This window comes from Juglans regia, chromosome 12 (assembly GCF_001411555.2).
Source record: "Juglans regia cultivar Chandler chromosome 12, Walnut 2.0, whole genome shotgun sequence".
Classification (NCBI taxonomy): Eukaryota; Viridiplantae; Streptophyta; class Magnoliopsida; order Fagales; family Juglandaceae; genus Juglans; species Juglans regia.
This window is the reverse complement of record NC_049912.1, coordinates 17,245,304-17,251,878: the sequence shown is the minus strand read 5'-3', so window position 1 is coordinate 17,251,878 and position 6,575 is coordinate 17,245,304.

The window sequence follows — 6,575 nt, the reverse complement described above, 5'->3', positions numbered from 1 at the left end:
TTTTGTGGGTTTGTTAGTTTTTTTTTTTAATGTTGTTTGCTCTTTATTTTTTCGTGTTTTTGGTTTCGTAGATTTTTTTTTTTTTTTTGTGATTTTGTTATTTACAGAGTTTTTAAGAGATAGAGTTTTTTTGTATACTATATATAATAAGTGTGGATAGCCATGAACAATGATTTTGTCATGCTCCGTGTAGCTGCCCCTTTTTTTGTTTGTTTTCTCATTTTTATCCCTCTGTTTTAGTGTTTTTGTCCATTTAACTAGGGGTATTTTGGTCTTTTGGGGTATTTTAAACTTTTTATCTTTTCCTTTCTCGAGATATATACATCGATTTTAACTTAAAACCGTCTCTCTCTCTCTGCCTTTATTGTTCCACTTTAACTCTCTCTGCATTTTCCCTTCTCGAAAGCTCTCTCTTTACTCTTATCCGAAAGCGACGCTCTGTCTTCTCTCTCTGTCTGCATCTAAATCATCTTGTCATGACTTATCTCTTCCCCGAAAGCGACGCTCTCTCTCTGGTTTGTTTTTTTCGATTTTTTTCCCTTTTCGGAGCTGCTGGTTTGGGGATTTTACAACAGTTTGCTGAGTTCTTTTCGGGGGTGTCATTCGTTTGGAGATTTTACATGGTTTGCATGTTGGGTGTTGTTTGTTTGCGAGGAAATAAAGTTTTCTCATCACATTTGCATGTTGTGGGTTTGGATGTTTTGAGTCTTTTGTATTTTTTTATTTTTTACGAAAAAATTAACTTTTTTCTTCAGATTTGCATGTTGCGGGCTTGCATGTTGTGGGTTTTTGTGTTTTTTGTGAAAAAATATATTTTTTCGTTGATTTGTTAGGTTTTTTTTTAATGTTGTTTGCTGTTTATTTTTTCGTGTTTTCGGTTTCGTTGCTGTTTTTTTTTTTTTTTGTGATTTTGTTATTTACAAATTTTTAAGAAATGGAGTTTTTTTAGTGGTTTGATTTTTTTTTCCTTCAGATTTGCATGTCGTGAGTTGTCCTGTGGGTTTGCATGTTGTTTGAGCTCGGTTTTTTTGCTTCTCATTTCGTTTTTTTAAATGATATAATTTTTTTGGTTGTTTGATGGATTTTTTTTCTTTTGTTGTGTATTTGCATGTTGTGAGTTCTCTGTTTTGGATTTTCTCTCTTCGGGTTTGTTATTTGTAGCATTGAGTTTGTCTTCATTGATTTTTTTTGTAGATGTGCATGTTGTGAGTTATTTTTTTCTCCTCATTGATGGTTTGTCTTCGATTTTTTGGTTGTTTAACGGTTTTTTGTTTTTTTTGTAGACTTGGATGTTGTGAGTTCTCTGAGTTTAGGTTTTCTCTCTTCGCATTTGTTATTTGCAGAATTGGGTTTGTCTTTGTTGTTTTTTTTCCCAGTAGATTTGCATGTTGTGAGTTATTTTCTATTCTTTGTTTTTGTTATTCAAATGTTTTTGAAAAAAATAATATATTTTTTTATGTTTGATGGGCCCTATAGATTTGCATGTTGTGTGTCATAGGTTTTTCTGGGTTGTGTAGTTAGATGGAAGTTAGTTTATATTTGATTATTTGCTTTCTTTTTGTATGTTATTTGCTTGCATGTTGTGATTTTTGTGGCTTTTTCTGCACTGCATGTGTGTTATTAATTTTCTATTTGCTTTCTTTTTGTATGTTATTTGCTTGCATGTTGTGGTTTTTCTGGCTTTTTCTGCACTGCATGTGCGTTATTAATTTTCTACACTTCATGTAAATTTCTTGGGCTATTTAGTTTGAGGATTGTGTTTTTAAGTTTTTTTCATTTCTGTATAAATCTTTAGTGATTTTTTGTTATAATTTTATAATTGCATTTATAAAATTAATACATAGTATGGAACTGATTTTAATAAATAGATTTCCTGTATATAAATGTTTTATATTATTTTTGTTTTATTAAATTGTTGTCTATGTCATTTGATGTTATGATGACTAACTGGTTTTGGTCTTTATTTCAGGTTGGTATCCTCTTTTTTACAACTTTTTGTAATTTGTTTGCATTATTTTATTATTTTTTATTGTGAATATATTCATTGTGTGACATTAACACTTTGTTTATTTTTTTGTAGAGGGTTTCTAACAATAGTATTCACATTAGAGTTTTACTTTAAGGTTTGCTTTTCTCAACTATTTCGTTATAACATGTGATTATTAATTTATCATACCATATATAATAAGTGTGGATAGCCATGAATGGTGATTTTTGTCGTCCGTGTAGCTGCCCTTTTTGTGTGTGTTTTCTCATTTTTATCCCTCTGTTTTAGCATTTTTGTCCGTTTAACTGGGGGTATTTTGGTCTTTTTGCCTTTTCCTTTCTCTAGATACATGCATTGGTTTTAACTAAAACCGTCTCTCTCTCTCTCTACCTTTATTCTTAGGTTTTAACTCTCTCTCTATGCCTTTTCCTTTCATGCATTTTTTAAGTTTTGCTTCATTTATTTTTTTATTCAACTGTTCATGCTTCTTTTTTTTTTCCCTTTTTGAATTTATGCACTTGATTGTTTAGTTTTTTGAAGGAATTTGGGTTGTGTGTTGTGGATTTGTATATTATGGGTTTATGTGTTTAGTTTTTTGTTTCACGCATTTTTTAACTTCTTCATTTTTGGAGGATTTACAAAGGATGGGAATAACGCAACAAAAAAAGCCATTGTTGGATGCTAACATGTACTCTAAATATATTTTTCTGTAGTAACTATAGAAAATATAATTGTTAACTATGGACTAGAAAAGACATTCTATATTTTTATTTGTTAATAAAAATACTTTTATAAATTGTGATTCTATTGTTGATTTTTGTTTCTCTTTGAATTTATGTACTTGATTGGTTTAATTCTTTGAAGGAATTTCTTTTCAACTTTGATTCATTTTGATTCATTTTGTTTTGTGGAGTTTGAGTTGTGTGAAGTTATTTTTTTTCAGATACAATGCAGTGTTGTGTTTTTCTATTTATATAGGGATAGTTTGGTCTTTTTAGGGGGCTGTAGGTTTTGCTTTAATGGAACCCCATCAATATGGCAGGGTAATCCTCACTTAGATGGTCATATTGCAGTCTGTGGTACTTTCTGCAGAATGCAATTGGGGTTTGGGTGGGGTTTTGCAGCCATTCGATGCGAAAGGTTCCTTGCAACTACAGAATACTTTTATTTAGCATTATTGTGATTTGGATTCTATTTGCCGTGTTTGAAGATTTGATTTGATTTGGTTTTTGTGATGGTTTTTTTTTTTATGGCATTTTTTATGTTGCTTTAAGACTTGCATTTTTTTATTTTTTTGTTACTTTTCCGTTGTCGATGATGCACTTCGTTCTTCTGAAAAGAGGTAAATTGATTTTTTTCCGGCCGTCCCATGTTTGTGGTGTTATTTTTTTTTTCTTTGTAGAAGTTTTGATGAAAGATATGATTTTTTGTTTTTACTTTAAAAGACTGTGATATTATATCATTTAATGGATAGTATTTGTTTGTTTGTGGAAGAAAAATATGGATTCTTTTTGTTTGCTATACCATGAAAGAAAATTTCACTTTATTTTTTTAAGATTTAAAGCTGTTTTTTATTTTTAAAGGCCGGTTTAAGTGAGTGTTTTGATGCACTTCATTTGTTGCAATTAACTGTAATGATAGCGTCATGTCTGAGACACTGGAATTTTTTTGTATTTCATTGCTCATTATTATTATATTAGTTATGTGGTGTCATTTTTTTTCCTGTTTGTATATTGTTTGTTGCAATGTTGATTTTTTTTTTTACCTGTGATTTTTTGCTGTCTTTCTTTTTGAAGTTTTTTTTTTTTTTGGTGTCATTTGTAGTTGTTCTGTTTTTTTGTCTCTTATGCTGCAATATTTTTTTAGTTATATTTAGCAATTTAAAGTTTTTATATCTTGACCTGTCATTTTGTTTGCTCCAAAAGAAAAGAATTTAAATGATGAAATGTTTTACCATAGTTGTATGTAGTAATGATCTTCAAATGAAAGAGGAAATTGTTATGGTGTTATTTCATGATCTGATGAAAATCCTCCGTATTTATGTTCTTTCTATTGGGATTAACAGTTTGATAAGATTGATGGTTCCTGGTGTATGCTTTGGTTTGTATGTTATGGTTGTTGTGTGATATATTCTTGCAATAGAATAAAGGACAACATTTGTTATTCTGTTTGTTCTAAAAAAAGGAATTTAGATGATGAAGGTTTTCATGAGAAGATGGAGTTTTTTAGTGAAATTGCCTGCAGTGATAATCTTCAAATGAAAGAAGAACAAATTGGTCTTATTCCATCATCTGACGAAAATCTTCTTCATTTGTGTTCTTTGTATTGGAATTAACAGTTTGATAAAAAAAAAAAAAACCCTTGATCATTGATTTGTTTGAATTTTTTATTTATTAACTATCAAATGCTGTTATATGAACATGAAAGTATCAAAATTGTGATGTTATGTAAATATGAAAGAATTAGAATTCTCTGTCATTTAGTTTTAAGGTTTTTTTTTAGCTTTCCATTGTTTTGTTTGATCTTTTTATTTTTTAACATCTTTTTGTCCTCCCTGTAATCGTTTATTTGTTCTTAACAATCATTTTGTGAAGTCTTATTTATCTTATGTAATATTTTTTTTTTTTTGGAAATTTTCAGATGTGTAAATATTTGATTTATTTTTTTGGTTTAGTATTGATTTGCAATTTTTTATTTGGAATTTATATGATATTGAAAGTTTAATATACACTCTAATTTTTTTAAATGTGTATATTTTCTTCTGCTTTAAAGTGCATGACTATTGGTTGAATTGCACAATTTGCTGTTTTGTTTGTTGCAAAAATTAAATATGCATGAATGAACTTACATGACCTTGAAAATAAGATTAATTTTCCTTATAATTAATACAACACATGTAATAAGATTAATTTTTGTTATGATTAATACAACAAAGGTTATTAGTGCTCAAGTTCTTGTCAACTTCTAGATTTTGTTTATATTTTCTTAAACACATTTTCCTTTAAACATCAAACCGTCAACGACTTCAAAAATAATGTTGAGTGTGAAAATAAAAAATTATTATAATTTCAATTTCTTAATAACATATAAAATATGTTATTATTTTTCTGCACAAATATTTCCTGTTCGGCTATATTATGGGCATACAACGATAAAATATAGTCTCCCAAAACGATGTTAACTTTCTATTTGCAAAGTTCTATCCAAAATATTTGATTTTTCAAGTGGTATTCAAAATGTTTTGGTTTAAAATATAATTTTTTATTGTTATATGATTTATAAATTTGTAAGAAAATATTTTTTTTTAATAATGCAATTATGTTATTTTTATTTCTATCTATATATATTTTATTGGGCATTTCATCACTACTATATATATATATATATATATATATATACACACACACACAGACACTAGTAAGGAGGATACGTCCAAGGCCCGTATGCCTTTTGCAGGTAGCGTTCGGTTGGAGGAAAAAAAATTCAATACAAAAATAAAATCTCTTTGAAAAAGCATACAATAGTTACAATTCATTAATTAAATAAAAGTTCTTTAAAAGTAGATTCTGAACAACGCCTAATTAAAAATACCATTATTTATATAAATGAGCTAACATACAAAATTACCATTCAATTGACAAGCTCATGAGAGTTGCATATCTAAAATCACCAAATTTATAAACACAATTTTTTACATAAATATTATCAAGTTTATAAGCAAAAATAATAATAATAATAATAATAATAATAATGCATGTTGAAGTTATAATCAAATATAATTATCCAATATATGCATGGCAACATGCGTATAATGTCGTACAGTATGTAGTAACTAAAAGTTGACGAATCCAAATTTGTTTATTTAATCAAAGAGTCGGATGGAAATAAGATTAGTGAGTCGTGTAGTATAGGTCGGATTAATAAACCAATCAACGCTGCAAATGGCGATCTATAGGGCAGAAAGGATAGAAACATAAATATGATAGATATCAAATAATAACGCAATATGAAATGAATAATTTGGTTTCACTCACCAATTATGTGCATGCTAGCTAGCTAGCTGCATGATTTGATCATCACCACACGATATACATAATTATATGCTAGCTAGCTAGCTGTTTCTAATTTAATTTTGACTCTTCTTCATAAATATATACATGATAACACAGCTAGCGTTATTCCTAACAAGACATACTATTCACTGACTGCAATTTTCCAAAAAAAAAAAGTGGCTCTATAGCCACCGCTGCTTTGTTGAGGGCTCCCCTAGTGTATTTCATGTGTGTGTGTATTTTTTTTCTTTTTCTTCACATACATTTTTTTAACATTTTTCAATATATTTTTTTAAAAAATAGACAATATCATTAAAAAAAATATTTCTTTAATTACCAAATAAAAATAAATATTAAAAAAATTCTAGCAAGAGCCAGCAGGAAGACTAACATTTTTCAAAAACAACTGTCTGCCTAGAATATATATACATATGAGCTTATGTGACTATGTCATACTGCATGCACGCCAACCCATCTAAAAATGTCAGGATCATTTTTGTCAATACACTAAAAGAGTTCAAAACTTTTAGAAGATA